The 14,523-nt window shown below is 35.3% G+C and overlaps 1 protein-coding gene across 6 annotated transcripts in view; it reads left to right on the forward strand.

The window, feature by feature from the left end:
• The window catches only part of CNTN4 (contactin 4), an 893,176-nt gene that overhangs the window by 391,956 nt on the left and 486,697 nt on the right, over positions 1-14,523 (forward strand). Inside the window, exon 1 of one of the 6 annotated variants that reach the window (XM_042979432.1) lies at positions 4,379-4,427. The exons of the other annotated variants lie outside the window; for them this stretch is intronic. The gene's annotated coding sequence lies outside the window, so the exon portion shown is untranslated. Of the gene's footprint in view, positions 1-4,378; positions 4,428-14,523 lie in introns of those variants that run through there. 6 annotated transcript variants of the gene reach the window in all.

Below are 14,523 nucleotides of genomic sequence, written 5' to 3' on the forward strand. Positions count from 1 at the left end.
TTTACATACTTTATTATAAGCCATTTGAAAGACTACTCACTGATGGGGGAGAAAACATAGGCTTTTACAACATGAGGTGGCATGTAGTCTACCTAAAAGATGAAAAGTGCACTTGGCAATATATGTGTGTACTTGTAGGGAGGAACTGAAGGGGAGAATGGAGCAAAGCACATTGACATTTCTGGAAAGCTTGTTTTAAACTCTACAAATGCTCATGAACTGTCCATTAGTAGGGGTCGGATTTAAGAACTCCTCTTTGGGGTGCCTCGGTGGCTCAGTTGGTTAAGTGTCCACCTTTGGCTCAAGTCATGTTCTCACAGTCCGTGGGTTTGAGCCCCGTGTCCGGCTGTATGCTGACAGCTCAGAGGCTGGAGCCTGCTTTGGCTTGTGCTTTGCCTCTCTCTCAAAAATAAACAAACATTGGAAAAAAAAAAAAAAAGAACTCCTGTTTTACCGGTAAAAGGATGAGTAAATCACACAGAATTCAATACATAAATACATTTTGCTATACCTGAGTAATTTGGTTTAGTATACTACAATTACAGTTTTTGGTTTAATTAACTTGTAGTATTTTTATTTGAATTGGGCACTAACATTACCGCACAATTTATACCGCTTTAAAAGGAATAAGCTGGGGCGCCTGGGTGGCTCGGTCGGTTACGTGTCCGACTTCGGCTCAGGTCATGATCTCACGGTCCGTGAGTTCGAGCCCCGCGTCGGGCTCTGGGCTGATGGCTCGGAGCCTGGAGCCTGCTTCCAATTCTGTGTCCTCCTCTCTCTCTGCCCCTCCCTCGTTCATGCTCTGTCTCTCTCTGTCTCAAAAATAAATAAATGTTAAAAAAAAAATTTTTTTTTAAAAATAAAAGGAGTAAGTTGATTATTTATTTTCATTTTTTAAGGTTATTTATTTATTTTGAGAGAGAGAGCAGAGGAGGGGCAGAGAGAGCAGGAGAAAGAAAAAATCCCAGGCCCCACACCTCCAGGGCAGAGCCTGACACAGTGCTCGAACTCACGAACCGTGAGATCTTAACCTGAGTCAAAACTAAGAGTCAGATGCTTAACCGACTGAGGAACCCAGGCACCCTTTTTTTTTTTTATTATTAAATTTAACTTTTCTATAGAGTCTGGCTGAGCATGTATCTAATCAGACACGAGGAAATCTGCTGATGTTTTCATCACATTTGAGGGACAAAAAGAAGATGGTCTCATTTCTGGTTGTTTTGACTTCAAGACACAGCCTATATGCTATTTAGTTTCACAGAAGGTACTTTAGAAGTTGTATCAGTAAAGGAGCAAGGAGTACATGCTGTGATGCATAGGCATAGGCATTTTCCTAGGAGACCTGTGCAGCAAACAGCATTACCAGATTGGGTCCACCTTCACGAATGCTGGCCTATATCCATTCATTCACTTAGAAATTATATATTAAATGTCAACCATTTATCTAACCTTCTTCTAGGGTGTAGAGATACAGCAGTAAACAAAACAACCAAAAAAATTTTGCCTTTATCAAACTAAATGCATTGTAATTGGGCATATATCGGTGAAGAAGAGGGAAGGGCATGTTCTGTCGGCCACCCTGGGGTATAGAGCAGCTCTGCTATCTTTCCATCTCCATTGCTTCCTTTAGCTCCAATGGCTCTTGTCTCCAGCTAAAAGTCCTGTGTTCTTTAAGTTGATCCTATATAGACCATATAAAGGAGATGAACAAAACAATTTTCCAGATATTTTTGTGGACCCAGAATTATCTTGGCCTAAAATAGCCAATTTTTTGTTTGGTTGCTTGTTTGGTCATGACTAGGTTTTTGTGATTAAACCACTGGTTTAGCACGGCAGCCCTCCCCTTCTTTTCGCTTCTCTGAAAAAAATTGGACCTCTGTCTACCCAACAGGTCATTCACAGATGTTTTCCTTTCCACTTGCCTAAAAGATTGAGTTGAACGAGCTAATTTGAAACCTATTTATAAACCTGTTGATACACCTAGTTAGGGGTATAACTGTCCCTCCCTTGGATGTGTTCTCAAGTAGAGTTGAATTCTTATGTGGGGAAGCATTTTGAGCTTTTTGGAACAAGGTGTTTTATAACTGCAAAGTGCTGTTAGTATTAAAGATAATAATTTGGAAGTAAATATTAGGGCAACTAAGTGCCAAGGGGCTCTTAGTACACTCTTTCATTTCAATGTGTAAAAAGAAAATTGGTACTAAAATTATAGTGTCTGTCTGCCTTGCAATTTTTTTTCCCAAAGGCTATTGACTTTTCTCTCCCTTCTAACTTCCCTTTGGGCTACACAGGAGCTTACCTGAGTTCTGAAGTAGCCAATTAGAGGTATTTACTGAGTAGATGACAGTTTTGCCTTTTTTTTTTTTTTTTTTTTTTTTTTTTTTTCTGATTTCTGAGGTCTGAGAACTGTGAGGTGAGTAACTGGGTGGGATGTCATTTTTTTCAGAGGCATAAAAGTGGTAGTGCTTCGTACTGCAGAGAGTTTGGTTCTGAGGTTTGGTGAAGTGGTCCTGATCCCCTCCCAGGAAGTAATGGGAGGGATGATTGTTAATGCTCAGAGCCTTCAGACTCCATGGCTTTCCGGCTTCATTCCCTCAATTAACCACAGAGCACTCAAAGGTTTATTTCACCATTAGTGGGCAGGCAAATCATCTGTTGACATAACTGGATTTGGTAAGCGTATGGTTTGCCAAAGCAGCTATTATATATATTGGCTAGTTCAAAATGCATCACCTTGCCTACCATCACAAGAGAAGCTCTTGGCCTTTTCATAGTCTAGAAATAACTTTCTTTTTTTCTTAATCATTACATGTTTAATGTTTTCCGTGTTTTTAAAAGAATCCCATTATAGTTAATATACAGTGTTACAATTTATTTTCAGCTCTACAATCTAGTGATTCAATAATCCTATACATTGTGCTTATCATGATAAGTGTACTCTTAAGCCCCTTCACCTATTTCACCTATCCCCTTACTCACCACTCCTGTGGTAACCATCAGTTTGTAGCAACATCACCTTCTTGTGCAGAGTTCCAGCATGCCTCAGCATTAAATTGATATACTATTTTAATGTTAAAGGTCTGTATTCAGTATTAACAAGGTTGTTGCATTTTCCACAGAGATGCTAACAAATGATGCAGTCTTAAATATCAATTGATTTAGAATACCTCTTAACCTGACATCAATATGAAGGCTTTAGCAAAGCTCTCACAGGAGAAATCTGATGTGTTGAAATTTTAATTAATTTAGTAATACAACATGTATTTTGTTATATTACATTTCTTTTCTTGTGTTAATGTTACTTAATAGATATTGGTAATAAGAAATATATTATTTCAGTGTCCAAGAGTTCAAATAGTAAATAATGTCACTGGTGGGAAAATGCTCAACAGTGCTTCTGAAATACTAACAGATTCTGATTTAGTAGGACAGCACTGAGGCTTGTCACAAGCCTCTGTATAAATACAGAGACTGTATTTATAATTAGCTCTAAGATGATGTTCATGTTGGGGATCTGAATCACATTGGAGAAATAAGAGTAAAGACCACTTTGAATTCCTTCTTCACACATTGAATTTTATACGGAATTCTTTCTTGGGTATCTTTTTTCAAAAACTTATTCTCACTGTATTGTTATTTGAAATCTGAAAAGGAAATAAACTAGATCAACAATTCTATCAGCCTGTCAAGTTAAAAGTTGGTGTCTGATTTTATATTTTCACTGTTTTATGCCTTCAGTCTTTTGTCTTCTGTCCTAAATTGATCTGGTAGATCTTTCCCTGACACCCGACTCTTGTGGTTAGTTATATAAAGACATGTGAAGTAAAAAACTTTTAATGTTGAAATTAGGATAAATGTTTTTTTCCAGAATTAGAGGAATTGAGATTTACACTAGAGATAGGACAGATAAGTTCCATATGCAACATTCTGAAGTATTATAAATGATACTATTGTTTTTTTGTTTCTCTTTTATCTTGTAGTTTATGAAAGTGAAATGTGACTTTTCTAATATATGCATGCTCTAGTTTCCTATACAGTGTTTATTTCCCCTTGGTAGCATTGCATATTATGTTGCTGCTAGTCGTGACAACTGTTGGGGACGTGAAAGTCCTTTCTTTTTTAAACTTTTCTCCATTTGTGACATGTTGACAGCTGTCATGGGAATGGGGAAAGATAGAGCAATTTTTCAGAGTCCGTGTGACTCTGAAATGAAAGTACATTTATTGCTGTAACTTAATGAAAGTTGCTTCATTGTGACATGTGTCAGAGTCTTTGTGATGCAAGTGTGGAAGGATCTTTTCTGAAAGATTTATGCCTCAAGTCTGGATTTGAGCTGAAAGGACACGACCTTGGCTTTGAACTTACAGAAAGCCACCCCCTATAATAAAATCCAGAGTCAGTAGGAAGAGTCAGGAAGGGAACAGCGAGTAAGTAAACAACGGCACAGAGATTCTGTCTAAGAGGTGCATTTATCATGAACAGTGTATATTTCTTTAGCTTTATTTTACCCAGAATCCTTAGAAAATATGTGGATATTTAGGTTGTCATCTGGGTACTTAGAAATCAAGATGAACGCCTGCCTTCTTTAATTTTCATCAAAACAATCCTTATTTTATAAATAAATATCCATTAACATATATTTCCTCATTTTGAAAGATTTCTGTCACAGTGCCATAGTACCCACTATAAGTTTGGGACATTGTTGAAAACATTGTGAAAATTAAAAAAAAAGAAAAATTCTCAAACATTTATTAAAGAGCTTTTTTGAACTATTTATTCTTAATATAATTAACACATTTTATGAATCTTTCAGTGTTTTCGGTATATTCAGAGTTGTGCATCCATTACCACAAACAATTTTAGATTATATACATCATTTTCAAAAGAAACCTGGTACCTATTAGCAGCCCCTTCTGTTTTCTCCTAAACCTTCCACCAACCATAGAAAAACACTCATCTACCTTTTATCTCTGAGGACTTACTTCTCCTGAATATTTCCTATAAATGGAATTGTTTTATATATGATCTCATAGGTGAACTTTCCCCTTTCACTTAGCATCATGTTTTCAGGGTTTATCCATGTTTATATATATTTCAAGTATGTATCAGTACTTCATTACTTTTTATTGCCAAATAATATTCCATTGTATGTATATGCCTCATTTATTTATCCATTGCTCTGATAATTGGCATTGAAGTGCTTTAAACTTTTTTTTTTTTGGCTGTTATAAATAATGCCCATATGAACATTCATGTACAGTGTTTGTGTGGACATATACCTAGGAATGGCATTAATGGGTCTGAACTGACAATTCTTAACCAGTATATTTTTAAATTTCACCAATCCTGAAAAACAGTGGATTTTTAAAAAAAAAAAAGGAATTTGTAAAAGCTGTAAAAAATGCTTCCCAGTGAATATTTGACTAATCTAAATAATCTTTCTAATTTTTTAATCTCTAGAAGATAAATATTTCCTAAATGTTTAGTCCCTCTTTCCAAACTCTAGTGGCACACCGTACAAGGATTAAATATTTGAATAACAAACAGTAAGTTAAATTGTCTATAAAAAATAAAAACAAAGAATGTATTCCCTCTACTTATTAGGAGAAGGATGCATGAAAGTTGAATAAAGAATAGTTATGAAGGGTTTCCTGGCTGGCTTAGTCGATAGAGCATGCTACTCTTGATCTTGGGGTTGCAAATTTGAGTCCCAAGTTGGGTGTAGAGATTACTAAGAAAAATAATTTTTTTTGTATTTTGTTTTCTTTTTTTTTTTAATTTTTTTTTTTATTTTTTAAAATTTACATCCAAATTAGTTAGCATATAGTGCAAAAATGATTTCAGGAGTAGATTCCTTACTCCCCCTTACTCATTTAGCCCATCTCTCCTCCCACAACCTCTCCAGTAACCCTCAGTTCGTTCTCCATATTTATGAGTCTCTTCTGTTTTGTCCCCCTCCCTGTTTTTGTATTTTGTTTCCCTTCCATTATGTTCATCTGTTTTGTCTCTTAAAGTCTTAATATGAGTGAAGTCATATGATTTTTGTCTTTCTCTGACTGACTAATTTCACTTAGCATAATACCCTCCAGTTCCATCCACGTAGTTTCAAATGGCAAGATTTCATTCTTTTTGATTGCCAAGTAATACTCCATTGTGCGTGTGTGTGTGTGTGTGTGTGTGTGTGTGTGTGTGTGTGTGTGTATACCACATCTTTATGCATTCACCCATCAATGGACATTTGGGTTCTTTCCATACTTTGGCTATTGTTGATAGTGCTGCTATAAACGTGGGGGTGCATGTGTCCCTTTGAAACAGCACACTTGTATCACATGGATAAATGCCTAGTAGTGCAATTGCTAGGTCATAGGGTAGTTCTATTTTTAATTTTTTGAGGAACCTCCATACTGTTTTCCAGAGTGGCTGCACCAGCTTGATATCTCAAGATAAATAATTTTCTTTTAAATATCTGTGGGTGCCTGGGTGGCTGAGGTGGTTAAGCACCTGACTTCAGCTCAGGTCCTGATCTCAAGGTTCATGAGTTCGAGCCCACATCAGGCTCTCTGCTATCAGCCCAGAGGCTGCTTCATCTCCTGTGTCCCCCTCTCTCTCTGCCCCTCCCTAGTTCTCTCTCTCTCTCTCTCTCTCTCTCTATATATATATATATATATATATACACATATACATATATATATATATACACACACATATACATATATATGTATATATATATGTATGTGTGTGTGTATATATATATATATATATATATATATATATATATATATATATGAAATAATTTAGTATGCACTTAGGAAAAAAATCCATTTGAATCTCAGATCAACCTTTGGAGGCTCAAGATATTTGCATTGTAGGATCGGCAACTGTGCATGAACTTTGTCAACCATTCTGTAAAATCCAAAAGTTGCAGATGCAAAAATAGATCAAGTTTGTATTTTCTCATCCCTGACCTAAAAGGGCCAGTTGAAATCAGGAGACATAGGGCATGCCCATATTGGAGTTAAATCTTTACTGTGTATCACTGAATATGAGAACCTGGATGGGAACCCCTATTAGAGAGGAGGCTGAATCAATGCACTGGGGATAGTGATGTTATTCATGCAGTGTGCACCTTGGAAAGCTGTTTGGATTGCTTTTGATTACCACTCCTGTGTATTCACTGTTTTGCAAGTATTCTATGGGGACTGCTTTTCTTTTTCCAATTGAAAATAGGTTAGAGGAAAGACATAAACATGTTAGTGCTTCAAACGGAAAAATATAAAGATAAGATACTTGCACACAAATTATCTTCCTTGACCTGAATGTTGAAAGATAATATGATAAAAGCAGCTGACTGAATATGAACATTTTAAAATTTGTGTATATTTGTAAAATATATAGATGTCAGCTTTATTTAATATGCTCCAAAGTCAAGTAAACAATTATTTTACTTAAAATACAAATTATTGCCATGTGTTTATTATTTTTGTTATTTGTATTTTTTAGTAATCTCTACACCCAATGTGGGGCTTGAATTCATGACCACTTGATCAAGAGTTTCATGCTCTTTCAACTTAGCCAGCCAGGTGCCCCCACCATGGCTTTATTATATATTGTATGTTGTTGTAAAGTTATTGAACACAAAGGAGAAAGATGCATTAGTTTACACTTTCCAGAATCTGGTCATTAATGTTTTGTTTGCTTTTCATTTTATACAGGCCAAGTTCTTCCACTTAATAAATATTACTACTAATAAATGTATAATCTGTAATACAATTGATATTGACCTCCAGCTTTCATGAAGGGTTAAAAATATGGGGCACTTGGGTGTCTGAGTTGGTTGAGTGTCTGACTTTGTCTTAGGTCATGATCTTGCACTTCCTGAGTTCGAGTCCCACATCAGGCTGCCTGCTGTTGGCACAGAGCCCACTTCACATCCTCTGTGCCCCTCTCTTTTTAGCCCTCCTTATCTTGTTCTCTCTCTCTCTCTCCCTCTCTCTCTCTCTCTCTCTCAAAATAAATAAATAAACTTAAAAAAAGTTTGAAATGTCTATTCAGAGCTGAATATGACAGATAAACTCAGTAATGAAGAAAATGGTTGAGCAGTATCATTTAGTTGTATTTTTAGTGGTGATGGACGATATATACAGAATATCAAGTAGAATTAGAAATTAAAAATATTGTTTATTTTTGTGAGCTTCTCATTTATACTCTTCACCCACACCTTTGACAAATTTTACCCGTCTGGAACTATGAGTATTTTTCTCCAATTACCCACCTCCCATCCCATCCCATCTCCCCACATTCCTTTCTGTCCATCTTCTCAGTTCTGTCTCAAAATTTATTCTTGGAGACACTGAGAATACTCTGTGCCAGTAGTTCTTACAGTTTCTAGTGTTAAGAGAATTAAAAGAAGCTGGTATTTCTGCAGAACGTATGATAGTTTCTCCTAAGTCTTATGGCAAGTAGAAAGGACAAATCTTTTATATGGGTAAAATTTTCATCCTTGGAAGAGACTGTAAAAGTAGGAGTCATTCCTAGCAACTGTATTTTTAAATCACAGTACTCAAAGTAGAAATTGACTAATAAAAGACATGGAGTTTTGTAAAGCCAACAATTTAAAACTCCTCATATTGTACATAGGTAACTAGAAGAGGAATCTAAACATATATATGTATTATTCTCTAATCAACTTGATTTACAAAAACATAAGTGGAAATCAGAGTAATTATTCATCACACAACAAACCTTGTTTGACTTTTTAAAAGAGTAACTACAAGAGTCTCCATAATCTTTATTACATTCATCAGCTGTTTATATTTTGGTAGAAAAAATATATGTATCCTCCTGATTTGTTTTTTTTAATATCTCCATAAATATGCAAATATGCACATTGGGTGGGAGAGGACTATGGGAAGGCAGGTCATATATTGATCTGGAAAAAAAAAAAAGTTGGCATTCATAGTCTTACAAGTGTTCTGAAGGTACTAAAATGGCAGAATACTAGAAATCAGGGCAGCCCATTATAATCGGTTTGTATAATCATTGTATAAAATTCCTGGTTTTGAGACCTCTTTCCATTGTTGACTTTCTTTGTTGACCTTGGCCATGTGACATTAACTGTTCTGGACTTTGATTTCTTTCTCAGAAAATGGAGACATTTAGATTGCTTTAAGATTTGTTCCAGTTTTGGCATTCTTTTAGAATGAGTCTGCTTCTAGCTGCAGTGTGGGTGTGCTAGGGATTGGTGCTTTCTCTGAGAAACTCCTGACAGAGATCTTAGCCATGCATTGTTGATGTGAACTCTGGTTTTCTTTCTGGTCATTACAAGTCCCTTGGCAATGTTGTGCAGCTGAGGGCTATGACCTAAGAGCCTGGTCTTATTTCAACTTTTTATCTAAATGTCCTTTAAAGTTTTAATTGGTTGTACTGTCCTCCTTTTTGCTCCCTGTCCTGTCACCTTAGAAATGCATTTTAAGAGCTGCCATTTTACTCTGTAGGACTGGTACTAAATGAGAAAAAAAAAAAAAAAACTTTGACTTTTGTTGTCTTCTCCTTGTAGAAACATATTTGGAATTTGATGGGATAGGACTAGGTCATTGTGTGCACATGTGTTTAAAGATTTATATATCTTAAATGAAAAACCGTGTTGGGGAGATGGAGATCTTCATATCTCAGCTTATTCTGTCTAGGCAAGCAAAGCACACTTTCCAAGCCTCGCCTCATTTGTTAAATATCTATATGATAACAAGTGTTGGATCTTTCTTATGTTGTATCTGGTTCTCTTCTTGAGAATTGTTTCAGAGTAGCTGTCAATTTATAGATAATATTTTAGTGTTATTTCCTAAGAGCTAGTTGCCCAAAGATGCCTTTCCATCTTGAACTTCAAAAAGGAGAGCAACTTTGTTAATATTGCTGATGACATAACTTCCCTCACAATTGGATATGTAGCCCACCCCTTTTAATTCTAAGTTCTTTCTGAAGCTCCTCCTTTCTCATTCAATGATTTCTGCCTTTCCCATTTCCCATTATATGTCTTTTCCTGATAACTCCCCTTGGTTCTAAATTCCAGTGTTGAATTCCCTCCCCCTTTTTTTGATGATAGGCTTTTTCTTTGCCCTTTCTCAATTAATTAGTAGATTTTCATGTTTTTGTTGTTTTTTCTCATCCAATGGTAGGAAGGTATTCAGACTTTTGTTGGAGAGGAAGAATTCCCTCTTCCCTTCAAGGTCCTTCTATCTGGAGTAAGAATCAAAGTGACATTAGACAGATTAGCAGGAGAATATCAAATTTGGTAAGGTACCTATGAGGAATCTACCCTGATATGGAAATTCCAAGAGATACTTAGGCAACATGAAACTTACAAGAGCTAAGGAGAAGAGTAGGGGTCTGAGATACAAAGGGGAAAAAGACCATTAGCAGAAGGTGAGAGGAAATATTTAGAAAACAAAGTTTTTTCCTATAATATAGATATATTTTTAGGTAAAAAGGAATCTCTCTTAATAGCTCTCTTCCTGGTACATGCAGGCAGGTGAGGGGGAGGTAAAGAGCTTTTCCTGTACCTACTGAGTTTTGATTGCTTTTAACGGATATGATGTTCCTGCTAACGTGGCGCATCCTGGGGCCCCTACATAAGAAAGGGCTAATATAGAACTATTTGACAGCCTGGTAGCATGAAGAATCTTGCACTTTACTGAGACTGTGTTTTAGAATACTTCTTCACTGAGCAAGTCCACTATATGTGCTATCAATGACAAAGAAGAACAAGAAGTTGGTTTTCTGTGTCACAAGGATAAGCAATAGACAAAAGAGCTGAGTGCCAGCAGCCTGACCTTGAGACTTTATTATCTATAGGAAACTATCCAGAAGGTTCTCAGATAGATTGAGATGGTGAAGCAGTGCAGACCTACCTCTACTACCTTGTAAGTCAAAGGTGACATTTATGTATCGGGAAGCCTTTTAAAAACTATCTAGATCAATGGGTAAATTTCAGATCTACAAAGTTCAACTGGGTAGAAAGTTTACTTAAATATATTTCTCCATCCCTGTTTTTAAGCCTAATCCTATTGGGTTTAGGCTGACTCAGATTCACAGAGCTAAAATCATTATTGGATTTCCCCAATGACTATTAGTGATACTTGATTTCATAAGCTAAGACCAATTTTTATTTAATTCACTGTTTTTAAAGAGCTTGACTTGAAAATCAATGTCCTATGCTGAAAGCATTAAATTAGCTTTCTCAAATACATATCATAAAAATGTTTGACCCCATTGAGGTGAGGTCATATCAAAGTAGTACACTGAGTTTGAGCCCAGAAGATTTTTAAATGAATGTATTTTTAAGACATCAAAGTATAGCAGTTTTTCTAGGTCGGTGAAAATAGCTCTCTTCCTTCTCTGTCTCAGAAGTGCATATTTGATACCATGCAAGTAGGTGTTATAGAACATAATGTTGAAGAGTCTGGGTCTAGAATCCTACTACATACTTTAGATCTATGTTCTGGTGCTTGGACATGACCTGGAGAAATTTACTTAGCCTCTCTGCACCTAGTCTTCTAATGTGTAAAAAGAAGGTAATAACTGTATCTACCATGTGGTGTTATTGTGCATATTAAGTGAGCACAACAGAATTATATCCTATCCACCACCTGGAGCCTGTGCTGTATGCTACTATAGCGTATGGAACGATGTGGTGGATTTTAAATTTGGGGGTGAAAATTATCTATTACATGTATACATTCTCAAGAGGAAATTTAGAAAACTGTGTACTGTGAATTTCTGTACCCTATTTGGTATAGGTATCAAGGCCACATAGACCACTAGAATAGTGTCTTAAAGGTAAATAATTGCTTGAGTCACAGAGGTATTTGTAAATCCATTAGGACAGAAGATAAAGACTAGAACTGGTAGATCTAAGCTAGTGCCTGTGAAATCTAAAGGGTAATATCAGGATATAGGTCTTAAGATTTAAAGAGACAGAGTATTTAGAATCCTGGTATTTGTGAGAGACCTAAGTGTGTCATTTCCCCATTGGTCACTAGAGTTTTTCTGTTGTTTTGTTTGTTTCTTTTTTTTAAAGTTTTTAGTTTAATCCCAGTTGGCATTCAGTGTTATATTAGTTTCAGGTATACAATATAGTAAGTCAACAATTCCATACATCACCCTGTGTTCATCAGGCCAAGTCACTCCTTAATCCCCATCACCTATTTAAACCATCGTCCCACCCACCCCCCTATTGTTTGTTTCTTTGTTTTTGCCGCTATTCAATAATAGCTGTCCATATCTGTTTGTTCATCTCCTTCTTGCCTCCTATTTCTCTCTGAATGTAAAAAGCTAGTGTATAGCTGATGAAAAGTGTTTATTGTTCAAATAATTTGGCATGGGGGTTGCTTGAAGCAAACTAAGACACTTTTTGGGGAATCTGATACCTCCTGACCCAAGATACCAGATTCATCAATACCAATTGTTACATGAACCCATATCTTTAGAATGTTTAGAAAGATGAATTATAATTGCCATCTATTGATCCGTTTTTCCATCAATCTACTCATCTACCGTCATAAATATTGTTTCATAGAAATTACTTATAATACTGTGTGGTACAAAGAAAATAGTAAGTAGATATTAGTTATAATTATTGCCTATTCAAAATATACAGTATGCATATGTGTGGAGGGAGAAGCTGCATCTTTCTTTCAAACTTAAAATTATACAAATGTAAGAGATATACTATAAATAATACTAATAAATAATAAAATAATCATCATGTATTGCCAACACCCAGGTTAAATAGAGTTAAAATTTCGGCTTATATTTTTACCAGTTAGGATTTGTCTTTTTTGTTTTCTTTTTCATTCTTTTATTCATGCTAAATTTTCACCTCAGATGGAAAAAGCCAAGGCACCTGGCAATAGGTCACTCAAGAGTCCAATAAGGAATGCTTAGTGTTCTCTTCTGAGCTCACTATTCAGCCAAAGTACCATTCCACTTGTGGAAGTGAAAAGGCTGAGCAGAAGGGGATTGGATGTACATCTTTAATAGCACTCCTCCTGGTAGTAGAATGAAAGTCACTTCCTTCCCTCCTTACTCTCCATAAGTCAATGTTAGAGGTTGAATTATGTCCCTTGAAAATTGATGTGTTGAAGTCCTAAGCCCCAGTACATTAGAATGTGACCTCATTTGGAAATAGGGATGCAAGTATCATTAGTTAAGATGATGTCCTAGTGGAGTAAGCTATATCCCCAATCTGATATAATGGCTGCACTTATAAAAAGGGGAAATTTAGACACAAATAGATACACAGGGAGAATGTCATATGAATATTGAAGATATGCTGCCCCAAGCCAAGGAACTACCAGAATTGAGGAGAGAGGCCTGGAACACACCCTTTTCTATTATGTATAGAGGGAGCATGGCTCCTCAGACACCTTGATACCAGTTTCCAGAACTGTGAGAATGAATTTCTCTTGTTTAAGCAGGTCAGTTTGTAGTACTTTGTTAAGGCATCCCTGGTAAACTATTAGAGGAAACCATGAAATTTGTATCTTTCCCCAAATTTGTATAAACTCTTTTTGAACGACTTAGCTATACCTTTTGGATATTGTTCTATATCAATAAATTTGTTTCTATGTTGTTTCCAATAGTTTTAGAATGCAGTTGTCCCCCCCCCAAAAAAAATCCCACAAATGTTAAACTGTTCACGAAACAATAGATTAGTTTTATAACTTCTCTATAACTTACATTAAAGTTTAAAATTATACATCCTGATTTTATCTGTTTTAGATTCAAAGCTGTCATTCTTGTTAATTCTCTTAAGTGCTGTTTTATGGTTTATATACTTTATGTATAGTTCTTAATTTGGCTAATTTTTAAAAAGAGGACTGAATTATTTAACAAATTTAATGTAATCCTTAATGGCAGTTATTTTTCTTTTGTTGTATTTATCTAGTGTTTGCCCATGTACATATGTATTTTTCATATTTCTAATTCTGATTTATAGAATATTACATATATACATGTATGGAATTTTCTGTATATTAAAACATTCTGTTTTCATATTACCTTTATCAAATATTTTGAATTACCATAAAATTTCTCATAAAATTTATATACCATAAATATTATTGACGTAGTTATTCTCCATTGCTAAACATTTAGTTTCCTGGTAGCTTCATTAAGCTTTTGGAATTCATTCTGTGGTACCTATGACTATCCTAAATAAAGAATAATACTTATCTATTTGAAAAGTAGATCAAAGACTATGACATCTTGTTGATTTCTGGTAATTATTTCCATAAGGATTATCCATAAGAAAAATAATATTGAAATTGATTAATTTAGGATGACATTTTTTTCCCTAAAAATTAACATAAACTGGTAGGATAGAAAACAGTAACAGAGGGATAAGATTCAGTTCTAATGCTAAATTTTCATCATCATAATTTTAATTTTCATCAGGATTTTAATCAGAAATTTAATTTTCGAATTTCAGAATTTTAATTTTAATTTTGAATACATTGTGTACCTTAT

Source organism: Panthera tigris, chromosome A2 (genome assembly GCF_018350195.1).
Source record: "Panthera tigris isolate Pti1 chromosome A2, P.tigris_Pti1_mat1.1, whole genome shotgun sequence".
NCBI lineage: Eukaryota > Metazoa > Chordata > Mammalia > Carnivora > Felidae > Panthera > Panthera tigris.